The following is a 17,729-nucleotide window of genomic DNA, read 5'->3' on the forward strand; positions in this document are numbered from 1 at the left end:
CTGCTTCAAAATGTTCATTGCTGGAAACATGTACATGGGAAGTTGGAAACAGTGAGATAGACTGTAGTGCAAGGGACTGATTATTGTGAAACAGCAAAGAAAATATACATTCTGGAAGAATACCATCGAAAAGAAGTGTTACCCGAACAGCCAAAAAGAAGATGAAGTGCTGAGCCCTTTTCAGCAAAAAATTCTTTTCCAAAACATTTTTCTGACCGAATCTTCACAAAACAAAAATGATGCTTTTAAAGTCATTAAACCCGAATTTTCGTGCACCCAAATCTTCTGAATCAGATGCCTCTCGTTGTGCCGACTGAATCCATGTCCCTCTCAATATTCTGCTGACATGCACACTATTAAATGTGCCACTAACTTATACAATCAAAGAATAAGGGAATGGTTGCAGCCCGTCGAGCCCATGCCAACTCTCAGCAAGTCTCACTCCCCTGTCATTTACACACAGCTGTGCAATTTTTTTCATTCGGATACTTATCCAACTCGTTTTGAAAGATAAGAATGAGTCTGACTCCACCGCCCTTTAGAGCAGTGTATTCCAGATTTTAACCACTTGCTGAGGAATGGCCACTCCTGTTCCTATGTATAAAGGCAGAGAAACACGGGATCAATTCCTGCCACACTCACAACCTTGCTAAATATAGCACCGTCATTCTATTCTCGTGACACAAGCTCCATAAGTGTAGTCCAGCTGTTGAGGTTAAAGCTCTGGTTATGTTCCCAACAATGCTACTGCCACAGCGTTTCCGTAGTGTAGTGGTTATCACGTTCGCCTCACACGCGAAAGGTCCCCGGTTCGAAACCGGGCGGAAACATTATGCAAACGTGTTCAATTAATGATAAGATAAAATTAAATCATTCATATTAGTGGTTCAATGTTAACAGAGTGCAGTGTCTCACGATGCTGTTCCATTTGCTGATTTCTCTCTGCCGTTCTGTTCACACTCAAATTCTTCACAGTGTCTCTCACTCCCTCCCGTTTCCAGCCCTGACGCTGGAGAAACCATATCTCAAAGCTTCACATTCCGTGCATTCAGGTCAGCTGTGAGCTTTTATTAAAGGATCCTGCCACGCCACCACGCTTCACAACAGAAAATTAAAGCCACAAACAAACCCATCGACTAATCGCTCTTCCCCAGCTCCAGAATGAGTGAGGGAGGGACAAGCCCTAACTTCCGCTCCCACACTCTCCAATCAGCCGCTGCCGGCGGAAAGCGGAGAATGCAGCATCAAACAGCGGTTTACCGCCCTTCACTGGGCTGCGAAATGCCACCGTTCGAGACAACGCTCCCCGTACACCGAACAGCAACCTCATAAGATGCTTCATCTCAGCTTCCTGAGTTCGATCCCCAGCTTGCACGAACACTTCTTCACTGGAAACACCATTAATTATCTGATGCCACGTTTTGCATCATGAAAGTAATCCTAACCGATAATTATATAATCATAGAGGTTTACAGCATGGAAGGAGTCATTTAAGCCCATCGTATCTGCACCGGCCAACAAATGCCCAGTTTTAGGTGTGTCCCCCTGCACCTTATTGCATTTCATGTGCACATCTCAGAACTTGTTAAATGTGGTGAGGGTTTCTGCCTGCACCACACTTTCAGGCAGTGAGTTTGAGACCCCCACAAACATCTGCATGCAGAATGTTCACTTCAAATCCCCTTTAACCCTTACACTAATTACTTTTAAATTATGCAGCCTGGTTGTTGACCACGCCGCTATGTGAAATAGACCCTTTTAAACAACAATATCTAGGCCCTTCCTATTTTTATACACCTCAATACTGTCGCCCATCAGCCTCCTCTGTTCCAAGGAAAACAAACCCATCCTATCCAATCTGTCCTCATAGCAAAGTTGCTCCACTGCCGGCAACAACTACGTAAAGCTCCTCTGTACCCTCTCCAGCGTATTCACGTCCTTCCTTCAATGCGGTGTCTAGAACTGCACGCAGTACTCCAGCTGTGGCCTAACCAGAATTTTATACAGTTCTAGCATAAACCACTTGCTGTTCTGTTCCTTGCTTCTGCCAATAAATGCAACCATTCCATATGACTTCTTAACCAACTTTTCCAACTGGCCAGCTACCTTCAGGGATCTGTGGACAAGCAATCCCAGTTACCTTTGTTCCTCTACACTTCTCAATGTCATACCAGTTGATGTGTATTCCCTTTCCTTGTTAGCCCTCCACAAATGCGCGATCTCTCACATCTCTGGATTAAATTCCATTTGCCACTGCTCTACCCCCTTATCAGTTGATTGATATCTTCCTGTAGTCTCCAGCTTTCTTCTTCATTATCAACCCACTGCCTATTTTAAAAACACCTGAAAACTTCGTGATCATAACACCTATAATCAAGTTTAGATCATTGATAAATACCATAAAAGCAATGGATCTGGCACTGAAAACTGTGGAACCCCACTGGAAACATCCTTCCAGTCACAAAATCACCCATCAAACATTACCCTTTGCTTCCTGCCTCTGAGCCAAATTTGGATCCAATTTGCCACTTCGCCCTGAATCACATGGGCTTTTACTTAGAAAATGCATAATCATTAAATGTTATCCTGCCTTCATGGGAAAACATCATTAATTGACTGATGATCTTCATTTGCACAACTAAAGAAATGTTAACTGAAGGAGAGTCCTTAATTGAATAACTTATCTGTGCTCTGCACTTTACCTCTGAATCCATAAACCATATTGGACAGTGTGCTTTAGAAGTCTGCTTCAAAATGTTCCTTGCTGGTAACATGTACATGGGACGTTGGAAACAGTGAGATAGACTGTAGTGCAAGGGACTGGTTATTGTGAAACAGCAAAGAAAATATACAGTCTGGAAGAATACCATCGAAAAGAAGTGTGACCCTAACAGCCAAAAAGAAGATGAAGTGCTGAGCCCTTTTCAGCAAAAAATTCTTTTCCCAAACATTTTTCTGACCGAATCTTCACAAAACAAAAATGATGCTTTTAAAGTCATTAAACCCGAATTTTCGTGCACCCAAATCTTCTGAATCAGATGCCTCTCGTTGTGCCGACTGAATCCATGTCCCTTTCAATATTCTGCTGACATGCACACTATTAAATGTGCCACTAACTTATACAATCAAAGAATAAGGGAATGGTTGCAGCCCGTCGAGCCCATGCCAACTCTCAACAAGTCTCACTCCCCTGTCATTTACCCACAGCTGTGCAATTTTTTTCATTCGGATATTTATCCAACTCGTTTTGAAAGATAAGAATGAGTCTGACTCCACCGCCCTTTAGAGCAGTGTATTCCAGATTTTAACCACTTGCTGAGGAATGGCCACTCCTGTTCCGATGTATAAAGGCAGAGAAACACGGGATCAATTCCTGCCACACTCACAACATAGAAAATAGGTGCAGGAGCAGGCCATTCAGCCCTTCTAGCCTGCACCGCCATTCAATGAGTTCATGGCTGAACATGAAACTTCAGTACCCCCTTCCTGCTTTCTCGCCATAACCCTTGATCCCCCGAGTAGTAAGGACTTCATCTAACTCCCTTTTGAATATATTTAGTGAATTGGCCTCAACTACTTTCTGTGGTAGAGAATTCCACAGGTTCACCACTCTCTGGGTGAAGAAGTTTCTCCTCATCTCGGTCCTAAATGGCTTACCCCTTATCCTCAGACTGTGACCCCTGGTTCTGGACTTCCCCAACATTGGGAACATTCTTTCTGCATCTAACCTGTCTAAACCCGTCAGAATTTTAAACGTTTCTATGAGGTCCCCTCTCATTCTTCTGAACTCCAGTGAATACAAGCCCAATTGATCCAATCTTTCTTGATAGGTCAGTCCCGCCATCCCGGGAATCAGTCTGGTGAACCTTCGCTGCACTCCCTCAATAGCAAGAATGTCCTTCCTCAAGTTAGGAGACCAAAACTGTACACAATACTCCAGGTGTGGCCTCACCAAGGCCCTGTACAACTGTAGCAACACCTCCCTGCCCCTGTATTCAAATCCCCTCGCTATGAAGGCCAACATGCCATTTGCTTTCTTAACCGCCTGCTGTACCTGCATGCCAACCTTCAATGACTGATGTACCATGACACCCAGGTCTCGTTGCACCTTCCCTTTTCCTAATCTGTCACCATTCAGATAATAGTCTGTCTCTCTGTTTTTACCACCAAAGTGGATAACCTCACATTTATCCACATTATACTTCATCTGCCATGCATTTGCCCACTCACCTAACCTATCCAAGTCACTCTGCAGCCTAATAGCATCCTCCTCGCAGCTCACACTGCCACCCAACTTAGTATCATCCGCAAATTTGGAGATACTGCATTTAATCCCCTCGTCTAAATCATTAATGTACAATGTAAACAGCTGGGGCCCCAGCACAGAACCTTGCGGCACTCCACTAGTCACTGCCTGCCATTCTGAAAAGTACCCGTTTACTCCTACTCTTTGCTTCCTGTCTGACAACCAGTTCTCAATCCACGTCAGCACACTACCCCCAATCCCATGTGCTTTAACTTTGCACATTAATCTCTTGTGTGGGACCTTGTCGAAAGCCTTCTGAAAGTCCAAATATACCACATCAACTGGTTCTCCTTTGTCCACTTTACTGGAAACATCCTCAAAAAATTCCAGAAGATTTGTCAAGCATGATTTCCCTTTCACAAATCCATGCTGACTTGGACCTATCATGTCACCATTTTCCAGATGCACTGCTATGACATCCTTAATAATTGATTCCATCATTTTACCCACTACTGAGGTCAGGCTGACCGGTCTATAATTCCCTGTTTTCTCTCTCCCTCCTTTTTTAAAAAGTGGGGTTACATTGGCTACCCTCCACTCCATAGGAACTGATCCAGAGTCAATGGAATGTTGGAAAATGACTGTCAATGCATCCGCTATTTCCAAGGCCACCTCCTTAAGTACTCTAGGATGCAGGCCATCAGGCCCTGGGGATTTATCTGCCTTCAATCCCATCAATTTCCCCAACACAATTTCCCGACTAATAAAGATTTCCCTCAGTTCCTCTTCCTTACTAGACCCTCTGACCCCTTTTATATCCGGAAGGTTGTTTGTATCCTCCTTAGTGAATACCGAACCAAAGTACTTGTTCAATTGATCCGCCATTTCTTTGTTCCCCGTTATGACTTCCCCTGATTCTGACTGCAGGGGACCTACGTTTGTCTTCACCAACCTTTTTCTCTTTACATACCTATAGAAACTTTTGCAATCCGCCTTAATGTTCCCTGCAAGCTTCTTCTCGTACTCCATTTTCCCTGTCCTAATCAAACCCTTTGTCCTCCTCTGCTGAGTTCTAAATTTCTCCCAGTCCCCAGGTTCGCTGCTATTTCTGGCCAATTTGTATGCCACTTCCTTGGCTTTAATACTATCCCTGATTTCCCTAGATAGCCACGGTTGAGCCACCTTCCCCTTTTTATTTTTACGCCAGACAGGAATGTACAATTGTTGTACTTCATCCATGCGGTCTCTAAATGTCTGCCATTGCCCATCCACAGTCAACCCCCTAAGTATCATTCGCCAATCTATCCTAGCCAATTCACGCCTCATACCTTCAAAGTTACCCTTCTTTAAGTTCTGGACCATGGTCTCTGAAATTACTGTTTCATTCTCCATCCTAATGCAGAATTCCACCATATTATGGTCACTCTTCCCCAAGGGGCCTCGCACAATGAGATTGCTAATTAATCCTCTCTCATTACACAACACCCAGTCTAAGATGGCCTCCCCCCTAGTTGGTTCCTCAACATATTGGTCTAGAAAACCATCCCTTATGCACTCCAGGAAATCCTCCTCCACCGTATTGCTTCCAGTTTGGCTAGCCCAATCTATGTGCATATTAAAGTCACCCATTATAACTGCTACACCTTTATTGCATGCACCCCTAATTTCCTGTTTGATGCCCTCCCCAACATCCCTATTACTGTTTGGAGGTCTGTACACAACTCCTACTAACGTTTTTTGCCCTTTGGTGTTCTGCAGCTCTACCCATATAGATTCCACATCATCCAAGCTAATGTCTTTCCTAACTATTGCATTAATCTCCTCTTTAACCAGCAATGCTACCCCACCTCCTTTTCCTTTTATTCTATCCTTCCTGAATGTTGAATACCCCTGAATGTTGAGTTCCCAGCCCTGATCATCCTGGAGCCACGTCTCCGTAATCCCAATCACATCATATTTGTTAACATCTATTTGCACAATTAATTCATCCACCTTATTGCGGATACTCCTTGCATTAAGACACAAAGCCTTCAGGCTTGTTTTATTAACACCCTTTGTCCTTTTAGAATTTTGCTGTACAGTGGCCCTTTTTGTTCTTTGCCTTGGGTTTCTCTGCCCTACACTTTTCCTCATCTCCTTTCTGTCTTTTGCTTTTGGCTCCTTTTTGTTTCCCTCTGTCTCCCTGCATTGGTTCCCATCCCCCTGCCATATTAGTTTAAATCCTCCCCAACAGCACTAGCAAACACTCCCCCGAGGACATTGGTTCCAGTCCTGCCCAGGTGCAGACCGTCCGGTTTGTACTGGTCCCACCTCCCCCAGAACCGGTCCCAATGCCCCAGGAATTTGAATCCCTCCCTGCTGCACCACTGCTCAAGCCACGTATTCATCTGCGCTATCCTGAGATTCCTACTCTGACTATCACGTGGCACTGGTAGCAATCCCGAGATTACTACTTTTGAGGTCCTACTTTTTAATTTAGCTCCTAGCTCCTTAAATTCGTTTCGTAGGACATCATCCCTTTTTTTGCCTATGTCGTTGGTACCAATGTGCACCACGACAACTGGCTGTTCTCCCTCCCATTTCAGAATGTCCTGCACCCGCTCCGAGACATCCTTGACCCTTGCACCAGGGAGGCAACATACCATCCTGGAGTCTCGGTTGCGGCCGCAGAAACGCCTATCTATTCCCATCACAATTGAATCCCCTATCACTATCGCTCTTGCTAAATTTCGCACCGTCATTCTATTCTCGTGACACAAGCTCCATAAGTGTAGTCCAGCTGTTGAGGTTAAAGCTCTGGTTATGTTCCCAACAATGCTACTGCCACAGCGTTTCCGTAGTGTAGTGGTTATCACGTTCGCCTCACACGCGAAAGGTCCCCGGTTCGAAACCGGGCGGAAACATTATGCAAACGTGTTCAATTAATGATTAGATAAAATTAAATCATTCATATTAGTGGTTCAATATTAACAGAGTGCAGTGTCTCACGATGCTGGTCCATTTGCTGATTTCTCTCTGCCGTTCTGTTCACACTCAAATTCTTCACAGTGTCTCTCACTCCCTCCCGTTTCCAGCCCTGACGCTGGAGAAACCATATCTCAAAGCTTCACATTCCGTGCATTCAGGTCAGCTGTGAGCTTTTATTAAAGGATCCTGCCACGCCACCACGCTTCACAACAGAAAATTAAAGCCACAAACAAACCCATCGGCTAATCGCTCTTCCCCAGCTCCAGAATGAGTGAGGGAGGGACAAGCCCTAACTTCCGCTCCCACACTCTCCAATCAGCCGCTGCCGGCGGAAAGCGGAGAATGCAGCATCAAACAGCGGTTTACCGCCCTTCACTGGGCTGCAAAATGCCACCGTTCGAGACAACGCTCCCCGTACACCGAACAGCAACCTCATAAGATGCTTCATCTCAGCTTCCTGAGTTCGAACCCCAGCTTGCACGAACACTTCTTCACTGGAAACACCATTAATTATCTGATGCCACGTTTTGCATCATGAAAGTAATCGAAACCGATAATTATATAATCATAGAGGTTTACAGCATGGAAGGAGTCATTTAGGCCCATCGTATCTGCACCGGCCAACAAATGCCCAGTTTTAGGTGTGTCCCCCTGCACCTTATTGCATTTCATGTGCACATCTCAGAACTTGTTAAATGTGGTGAGGGTTTCTGCCTGCACCACACTTTCAGGCAGTGAGTTTGAGACCCCCACAAACATCTGCATGCAGAATGTTCACTTCAAATCCCCTTTAACCCTTACACTAATTACTTTTAAATTATGCAGCCAGGTTGTTGACCACGCCGCTATGTGAAATAGACCCTTTTAAACAACAATATCTAGGCCCTTCCTATTTTTATACACCTCAATACTGTCGCCCATCAGCCTCCTCTGTTCCAAGGAAAACAAACCCATCCTATCCAATCTGTCCTCATAGCAAAGTTGCTCCACTGCCGGCAACAACTACGTAAAGCTCCTCTGTACCCTCTCCAGCGTATTCACGTCCTTCCTTCAATGCGGTGACTAGAACTGCACGCAGTACTCCAGCTGTGGCCTAACCAGAATTTTATACAGTTCTAGCATAAACCACTTGCTGTTCTGTTCCTTGCTTCTGCCAATAAATGCAACCATTCCATATGACTTCTTAACCAACTTTTTCAACTGGCCAGCTACCTTCAGGGATCTGTGGACAAGCAATCCCAGTTACCTTTGTTCCTCTACACTTCTCAATGTCATACCAGTTGATGTGTATTCCCTTTCCTTGTTAGCCCTCCACAAATGCGCGATCTCTCACATCTCTGGATTAAATTCCATTTGCCACTGCTCTACCCCCTTATCAGTTGATTGATATCTTCCTGTAGTCTCCAGCTTTCTTCTTCATTATCAACCCACTGCCTATTTTAATAACACCTGAAAACTTCGTAATCATAACACCTATATTCAAGTTTAGATCATTGATAAATACCATAAAAAGCAATGGATCTGGCACTGAAAACTGCAGAACCCCACTGGAATAATCCTTCCAGTCACAAAAACACCCATCAAACATTACCTTTTGCTTACTGCCTCTGAGCCAAATTTGGATCCAATATGCCACTTCGCCCTGAATCACATGGGCATTTACTTAGAAAATGCATAATCATTAAATGTTATTCTGCCTTCATGGGAAAACATCATTAATTGACTGATGATCTTCATTTGCACAACTAAAGAAATGTTAACTGAAGGAGAGTCCTTAATTGAATAACTTATCTGTGCTCTGAACTTTACCTCTGAATCCATAAACCATTTTGGACAGTGTGCTTTAGAAGTCTGCTTCAAAATGTTCCTTGCTGGTAACATGTACATGGGACGTTGGAAACAGTGAGATAGACTGTAGTGCAAGGGACTGGTTATTGTGAAACAGCAAAGAAAATATACATTCTGGAAGAATACCATCGAAAAGAAGTGTGACCCTAACAGCCAAAAAGAAGATGAAGTGCTGAGCCCTTTTAAGCAAAAAATTCGTTTCCCAAACATTTTTCTGACCGAATCTTCACAAAACAAAAATGATGCTTTTAAAGTCATTAAACCCGAATTTTCGTGCACCCAAATCTTCTGAATCAGATGCCTCTCGTTGTGCCGACTGAATCCATGTCCCTTTCGATATTCTGCTGACATGCACACTATTAAATGTGCCACTAACTTATACAATCAAAGAATAAGGGAATGGTTGCAGCCCGTCGAGCCCATGCCAACTCTCAACAAGTCTCACTCCCCTGTCATTTACACACAGCTGTGCAATTTTTTTCATTCGGATACTTATCCAACTCGTTTTGAAAGATAAGAATGAGTCTGACTCCACCGCCCTTTAGAGCAGTGTATTCCAGATTTTAACCACTTGCTGAGGAATGGCCACTCCTGTTCCTCTGTATAAAGGCAGAGAAACACGGGATCAATTCCTGCCACACTCACAACCTTGCTAAATATAGCACCGTCATTCTATTCTCGTGACACAAGCTCCATCAGTGTAGTCCAGCTGTTGAGGTTAAAGCTCTGGTTATGTTCCCAACAATGCTACTGCCACAGCATTTCCGTAGTGTAGTGGTTATCACGTTCGCCTCACACGCGAAAGGTCTCTGGTTCGAAACCGGGAGGAAACATTATGCAAACGTTTTAATGAATGATTAGCTAAAATTAAATCATTCATATTCGTGGTTCAATATTAACAGAGTGCAGTGTCTCACGATGCTGTTCCATTTGCTGATTTCTCTCTGCCGTTCTGTTCACACTCAAATTCTTCACAGTGTCTCTCACTCCCTCCCGTTTCCAGCCCTGACGCTGGAGAAACCATATCTCAAAGCTTCACATTCCGTGCATTCAGGTCAGCTGTGAGCTTTTATTAAAGGATCCTGCCACGCCACCACGCTTCACAACAGAAAATTAAAGCCACAAACAAACCCATCGACTAATCGCTCTTCCCCAGCTCCAGAATGAGTGAGGGAGGGACAAGCCCTAACTTCCGCTCCCACACTCTCCAATCAGCCGCTGCCGGCGGAAAGCGGAGAATGCAGCATCAAACAGCGGTTTACCGCCCTTCACTGGGCTGCGAAATGCCACCGTTCGAGACAACGCTCCCCGTACACCGAACAGCAACCTCATAAGATGCTTCATCTCAGCTTCCTGAGTTCGATCCCCAGCTTGCACGAACACTTCTTCACTGGAAACACCATTAATTATCTGATGCCACGTTTTGCATCATGAAAGTAATCCTAACCGATAATTATATAATCATAGAGGTTTACAGCATGGAAGGAGTCATTTAAGCCCATCGTATCTGCACCGGCCAACAAATGCCCAGTTTTAGGTGTGTCCCCCTGCACCTTATTGCATTTCATGTGCACATCTCAGAACTTGTTAAATGTGGTGAGGGTTTCTGCCTGCACCACACTTTCAGGCAGTGAGTTTGAGACCCCCACAAACATCTGCATGCAGAATGTTCACTTCAAATCCCCTTTAACCCTTACACTAATTACTTTTAAATTATGCAGCCTGGTTGTTGACCACGCCGCTATGTGAAATAGACCCTTTTAAACAACAATATCTAGGCCCTTCCTATTTTTATACACCTCAATACTGTCGCCCATCAGCCTCCTCTGTTCCAAGGAAAACAAACCCATCCTATCCAATCTGTCCTCATAGCAAAGTTGCTCCACTGCCGGCAACAACTACGTAAAGCTCCTCTGTACCCTCTCCAGCGTATTCACGTCCTTCCTTCAATGCGGTGTCTAGAACTGCACGCAGTACTCCAGCTGTGGCCTAACCAGAATTTTATACAGTTCTAGCATAAACCACTTGCTGTTCTGTTCCTTGCTTCTGCCAATAAATGCAACCATTCCATATGACTTCTTAACCAACTTTTCCAACTGGCCAGCTACCTTCAGGGATCTGTGGACAAGCAATCCCAGTTACCTTTGTTCCTCTACACTTCTCAATGTCATACCAGTTGATGTGTATTCCCTTTCCTTGTTAGCCCTCCACAAATGCGCGATCTCTCACATCTCTGGATTAAATTCCATTTGCCACTGCTCTACCCCCTTATCAGTTGATTGATATCTTCCTGTAGTCTCCAGCTTTCTTCTTCATTATCAACCCACTGCCTATTTTAAAAACACCTGAAAACTTCGTGATCATAACACCTATAATCAAGTTTAGATCATTGATAAATACCATAAAAGCAATGGATCTGGCACTGAAAACTGTGGAACCCCACTGGAAACATCCTTCCAGTCACAAAATCACCCATCAAACATTACCCTTTGCTTCCTGCCTCTGAGCCAAATTTGGATCCAATTTGCCACTTCGCCCTGAATCACATGGGCTTTTACTTAGAAAATGCATAATCATTAAATGTTATCCTGCCTTCATGGGAAAACATCATTAATTGACTGATGATCTTCATTTGCACAACTAAAGAAATGTTAACTGAAGGAGAGTCCTTAATTGAATAACTTATCTGTGCTCTGCACTTTACCTCTGAATCCATAAACCATATTGGACAGTGTGCTTTAGAAGTCTGCTTCAAAATGTTCCTTGCTGGTAACATGTACATGGGACGTTGGAAACAGTGAGATAGACTGTAGTGCAAGGGACGGGTTATTGTGAAACAGCAAAGAAAATATACAGTCTGGAAGAATACCATCGAAAAGAAGTGTGACCCTAACAGCCAAAAAGAAGATGAAGTGCTGAGCCCTTTTCAGCAAAAAATTCTTTTCCCAAACATTTTTCTGACCGAATCTTCACAAAACAAAAATGATGCTTTTAAAGTCATTAAACCCGAATTTTCGTGCACCCAAATCTTCTGAATCAGATGCCTCTCGTTGTGCCGACTGAATCCATGTCCCTTTCAATATTCTGCTGACATGCACACTATTAAATGTGCCACTAACTTATACAATCAAAGAATAAGGGAATGGTTGCAGCCCGTCGAGCCCATGCCAACTCTCAACAAGTCTCACTCCCCTGTCATTTACCCACAGCTGTGCAATTTTTTTCATTCGGATATTTATCCAACTCGTTTTGAAAGATAAGAATGAGTCTGACTCCACCGCCCTTTAGAGCAGTGTATTCCAGATTTTAACCACTTGCTGAGGAATGGCCACTCCTGTTCCGATGTATAAAGGCAGAGAAACACGGGATCAATTCCTGCCACACTCACAACATAGAAAATAGGTGCAGGAGCAGGCCATTCAGCCCTTCTAGCCTGCACCGCCATTCAATGAGTTCATGGCTGAACATGAAACTTCAGTACCCCCTTCCTGCTTTCTCGCCATAACCCTTGATCCCCCGAGTAGTAAGGACTTCATCTAACTCCCTTTTGAATATATTTAGTGAATTGGCCTCAACTACTTTCTGTGGTAGAGAATTCCACAGGTTCACCACTCTCTGGGTGAAGAAGTTTCTCCTCATCTCGGTCCTAAATGGCTTACCCCTTATCCTCAGACTGTGACCCCTGGTTCTGGACTTCCCCAACATTGGGAACATTCTTTCTGCATCTAACCTGTCTAAACCCGTCAGAATTTTAAACGTTTCTATGAGGTCCCCTCTCATTCTTCTGAACTCCAGTGAATACAAGCCCAATTGATCCAATCTTTCTTGATAGGTCAGTCCCGCCATCCCGGGAATCAGTCTGGTGAACCTTCGCTGCACTCCCTCAATAGCAAGAATGTCCTTCCTCAAGTTAGGAGACCAAAACTGTACACAATACTCCAGGTGTGGCCTCACCAAGGCCCTGTACAACTGTAGCAACACCTCCCTGCCCCTGTATTCAAATCCCCTCGCTATGAAGGCCAACATGCCATTTGCTTTCTTAACCGCCTGCTGTACCTGCATGCCAACCTTCAATGACTGATGTACCATGACACCCAGGTCTCGTTGCACCTTCCCTTTTCCTAATCTGTCACCATTCAGATAATAGTCTGTCTCTCTGTTTTTACCACCAAAGTGGATAACCTCACATTTATCCACATTATACTTCATCTGCCATGCATTTGCCCACTCACCTAACCTATCCAAGTCACTCTGCAGCCTAATAGCATCCTCCTCGCAGCTCACACTGCCACCCAACTTAGTATCATCCGCAAATTTGGAGATACTGCATTTAATCCCCTCGTCTAAATCATTAATGTACAATGTAAACAGCTGGGGCCCCAGCACAGAACCTTGCGGCACTCCACTAGTCACTGCCTGCCATTCTGAAAAGTACCCGTTTACTCCTACTCTTTGCTTCCTGTCTGACAACCAGTTCTCAATCCACGTCAGCACACTACCCCCAATCCCATGTGCTTTAACTTTGCACATTAATCTCTTGTGTGGGACCTTGTCGAAAGCCTTCTGAAAGTCCAAATATACCACATCAACTGGTTCTCCTTTGTCCACTTTACTGGAAACATCCTCAAAAAATTCCAGAAGATTTGTCAAGCATGATTTCCCTTTCACAAATCCATGCTGACTTGGACCTATCATGTCACCATTTTCCAGATGCACTGCTATGACATCCTTAATAATTGATTCCATCATTTTACCCACTACTGAGGTCAGGCTGACCGGTCTATAATTCCCTGTTTTCTCTCTCCCTCCTTTTTTAAAAAGTGGGGTTACATTGGCTACCCTCCACTCCATAGGAACTGATCCAGAGTCAATGGAATGTTGGAAAATGACTGTCAATGCATCCGCTATTTCCAAGGCCACCTCCTTAAGTACTCTAGGATGCAGGCCATCAGGCCCTGGGGATTTATCTGCCTTCAATCCCATCAATTTCCCCAACACAATTTCCCGACTAATAAAGATTTCCCTCAGTTCCTCTTCCTTACTAGACCCTCTGACCCCTTTTATATCCGGAAGGTTGTTTGTATCCTCCTTAGTGAATACCGAACCAAAGTACTTGTTCAATTGATCCGCCATTTCTTTGTTCCCCGTTATGACTTCCCCTGATTCTGACTGCAGGGGACCTACGTTTGTCTTCACCAACCTTTTTCTCTTTACATACCTATAGAAACTTTTGCAATCCGCCTTAATGTTCCCTGCAAGCTTCTTCTCGTACTCCATTTTCCCTGTCCTAATCAAACCCTTTGTCCTCCTCTGCTGAGTTCTAAATTTCCCCCAGTCCCCAGGTTCGCTGCTATTTCTGGCCAATTTGTATGCCACTTCCTTGGCTTTAATACTATCCCTGATTTCCCTAGATAGCCACGGTTGAGCCACCTTCCCCTTTTTATTTTTACGCCAGACAGGAATGTACAATTGTTGTACTTCATCCATGCGGTCTCTAAATGTCTGCCATTGCCCATCCACAGTCAACCCCCTAAGTATCATTCGCCAATCTATCCTAGCCAATTCACGCCTCATACCTTCAAAGTTACCCTTCTTTAAGTTCTGGACCATGGTCTCTGAAATTACTGTTTCATTCTCCATCCTAATGCAGAATTCCACCATATTATGGTCACTCTTCCCCAAGGGGCCTCGCACAATGAGATTGCTAATTAATCCTCTCTCATTACACAACACCCAGTCTAAGATGGCCTCCCCCCTAGTTGGTTCCTCAACATATTGGTCTAGAAAACCATCCCTTATGCACTCCAGGAAATCCTCCTCCACCGTATTGCTTCCAGTTTGGCTAGCCCAATCTATGTGCATATTAAAGTCACCCATTATAACTGCTACACCTTTATTGCATGCACCCCTAATTTCCTGTTTGATGCCCTCCCCAACATCCCTATTACTGTTTGGAGGTCTGTACACAACTCCTACTAACGTTTTTTGCCCTTTGGTGTTCTGCAGCTCTACCCATATAGATTCCACATCATCCAAGCTAATGTCTTTCCTAACTATTGCATTAATCTCCTCTTTAACCAGCAATGCTACCCCACCTCCTTTTCCTTTTATTCTATCCTTCCTGAATGTTGAATACCCCTGAATGTTGAGTTCCCAGCCCTGATCATCCTGGAGCCACGTCTCCGTAATCCCAATCACATCATATTTGTTAACATCTATTTGCACAATTAATTCATCCACCTTATTGCGGATACTCCTTGCATTAAGACACAAAGCCTTCAGGCTTGTTTTATTAACACCCTTTGTCCTTTTAGAATTTTGCTGTACAGTGGCCCTTTTTGTTCTTTGCCTTGGGTTTCTCTGCCCTACACTTTTCCTCATCTCCTTTCTGTCTTTTGCTTTTGGCTCCTTTTTGTTTCCCTCTGTCTCCCTGCATTGGTTCCCATCCCCCTGCCATATTAGTTTAAATCCTCCCCAACAGCACTAGCAAACACTCCCCCGAGGACATTGGTTCCAGTCCTGCCCAGGTGCAGACCGTCCGGTTTGTACTGGTCCCACCTCCCCCAGAACCGGTCCCAATGCCCCAGGAATTTGAATCCCTCCCTGCTGCACCACTGCTCAAGCCACGTATTCATCTGCGCTATCCTGCGATTCCTACTCTGACTATCACGTGGCACTGGTAGCAATCCCGAGATTACTACTTTTGAGGTCCTACTTTTTAATTTAGCTCCTAGCTCCTTAAATTCGTTTCGTAGGACCTCATCCCTTTTTTTGCCTATGTCGTTGATACCAATGTGCACCACGACAACTGGCTGTTCTCCCTCCCATTTCAGAATGTCCTGCACCCGCTCCGAGACATCCTTGACCCTTGCACCAGGGAGGCAACATACCATCCTGGAGTCTCGGTTGCGGCCGCAGAAACGCCTATCTATTCCCATCACAATTGAATCCCCTATCACTATCGCTCTTGCTAAATTTCGCACCGTCATTCTATTCTCGTGACACAAGCTCCATAAGTGTAGTCCAGCTGTTGAGGTTAAAGCTCTGGTTATGTTCCCAACAATGCTACTGCCACAGCATTTCCGTAGTGTAGTGGTTATCACGTTCGCCTCACACGCGAAAGGTCCCCGGTTCGAAACCGGGCGGAAACATTATGCAAACGTGTTCAATTAATGATTAGATAAAATTAAATCATTCATATTAGTGGTTCAATATTAACAGAGTGCAGTGTCTCACGATGCTGGTCCATTTGCTGATTTCTCTCTGCCGTTCTGTTCACACTCAAATTCTTCACAGTGTCTCTCACTCCCTCCCATTTCCAGCCCTGACGCTGGAGAAACCATATCTCAAAGCTTCACATTCCGTGCATTCAGGTCAGCTGTGAGCTTTTATTAAAGGATCCTGCCACGCCACCACGCTTCACAACAGAAAATTAAAGCCACAAACAAACCCATCGGCTAATCGCTCTTCCCCAGCTCCAGAATGAGTGAGGGAGGGACAAGCCCTAACTTCCGCTCCCACACTCTCCAATCAGCCGCTGCCGGCGGAAAGCGGAGAATGCAGCATCAAACAGCGGTTTACCGCCCTTCACTGGGCTGCAAAATGCCACCGTTCGAGACAACGCTCCCCGTACACCGAACAGCAACCTCATAAGATGCTTCATCTCAGCTTCCTGAGTTCGAACCCCAGCTTGCACGAACACTTCTTCACTGGAAACACCATTAATTATCTGATGCCACGTTTTGCATCATGAAAGTAATCGAAACCGATAATTATATAATCATAGAGGTTTACAGCATGGAAGGAGTCATTTAAGCCCATCGTATCTGCACCGGCCAACAAATGCCCAGTTTTAGGTGTGTCCCCCTGCACCTTATTGCATTTCATGTGCACATCTCAGAACTTGTTAAATGTGGTGAGGGTTTCTGCCTGCACCACACTTTCAGGCAGTGAGTTTGAGACCCCCACAAACATCTGCATGCAGAATGTTCACTTCAAATCCCCTTTAACCCTTACACTAATTACTTTTAAATTATGCAGCCAGGTTGTTGACCACGCCGCTATGTGAAATAGACCCTTTTAAACAACAATATCTAGGCCCTTCCTATTTTTATACACCTCAATACTGTCGCCCATCAGCCTCCTCTGTTCCAAGGAAAACAAACCCATCCTATCCAATCTGTCCTCATAGCAAAGTTGCTCCACTGCCGGCAACAACTACGTAAAGCTCCTCTGTACCCTCTCCAGCGTATTCACGTCCTTCCTTCAATGCGGTGACTAGAACTGCACGCAGTACTCCAGCTGTGGCCTAACCAGAATTTTATACAGTTCTAGCATAAACCACTTGCTGTTCTGTTCCTTGCTTCTGCCAATAAATGCAACCATTCCATATGACTTCTTAACCAACTTTTCCAACTGGCCAGCTACCTTCAGGGATCTGTGGACAAGCAATCCCAGTTACCTTTGTTCCTCTACACTTCTCAATGTCATACCAGTTGATGTGTATTCCCTTTCCTTGTTAGCCCTCCACAAATGCGCGATCTCTCACATCTCTGGATTAAATTCCATTTGCCACTGCTCTACCCCCTTATCAGTTGATTGATATCTTCCTGCAGTCTCCAGCTTTCTTCTTCATTATCAACCCACTGCCTATTTTAATAACACCTGA

General features: G+C 44.6%; 4 non-coding genes across 4 annotated transcripts; all 4 read left to right on the plus strand.

Moving 5' to 3' along the window:
- Positions 1-757: 757 nt before the first annotated feature.
- Positions 758-830, plus strand: trnav-cac (transfer RNA valine (anticodon CAC)). The gene has a single exon. It is a non-coding gene; the product is annotated as a tRNA-Val (tRNA).
- Positions 831-7,076: 6,246 nt separating this feature from the next.
- trnav-cac (transfer RNA valine (anticodon CAC)) lies at positions 7,077-7,149 on the plus strand. Its single transcript has one exon. It is a non-coding gene; the product is annotated as a tRNA-Val (tRNA).
- A 2,672-nt stretch (positions 7,150-9,821) lies between these two features.
- trnav-cac (transfer RNA valine (anticodon CAC)) lies at positions 9,822-9,894 on the plus strand. Its single transcript has one exon. It is a non-coding gene; the product is annotated as a tRNA-Val (tRNA).
- A 6,245-nt stretch (positions 9,895-16,139) lies between these two features.
- trnav-cac (transfer RNA valine (anticodon CAC)) lies at positions 16,140-16,212 on the plus strand. The gene has a single exon. It is a non-coding gene; the product is annotated as a tRNA-Val (tRNA).
- Positions 16,213-17,729: the final 1,517 nt, after the last annotated feature.

The sequence above is a fragment of the Pristiophorus japonicus genome, chromosome 3 (genome assembly GCF_044704955.1).
Source record: "Pristiophorus japonicus isolate sPriJap1 chromosome 3, sPriJap1.hap1, whole genome shotgun sequence".
In the NCBI taxonomy this organism is placed as follows: domain Eukaryota; kingdom Metazoa; phylum Chordata; class Chondrichthyes; family Pristiophoridae; genus Pristiophorus; species Pristiophorus japonicus.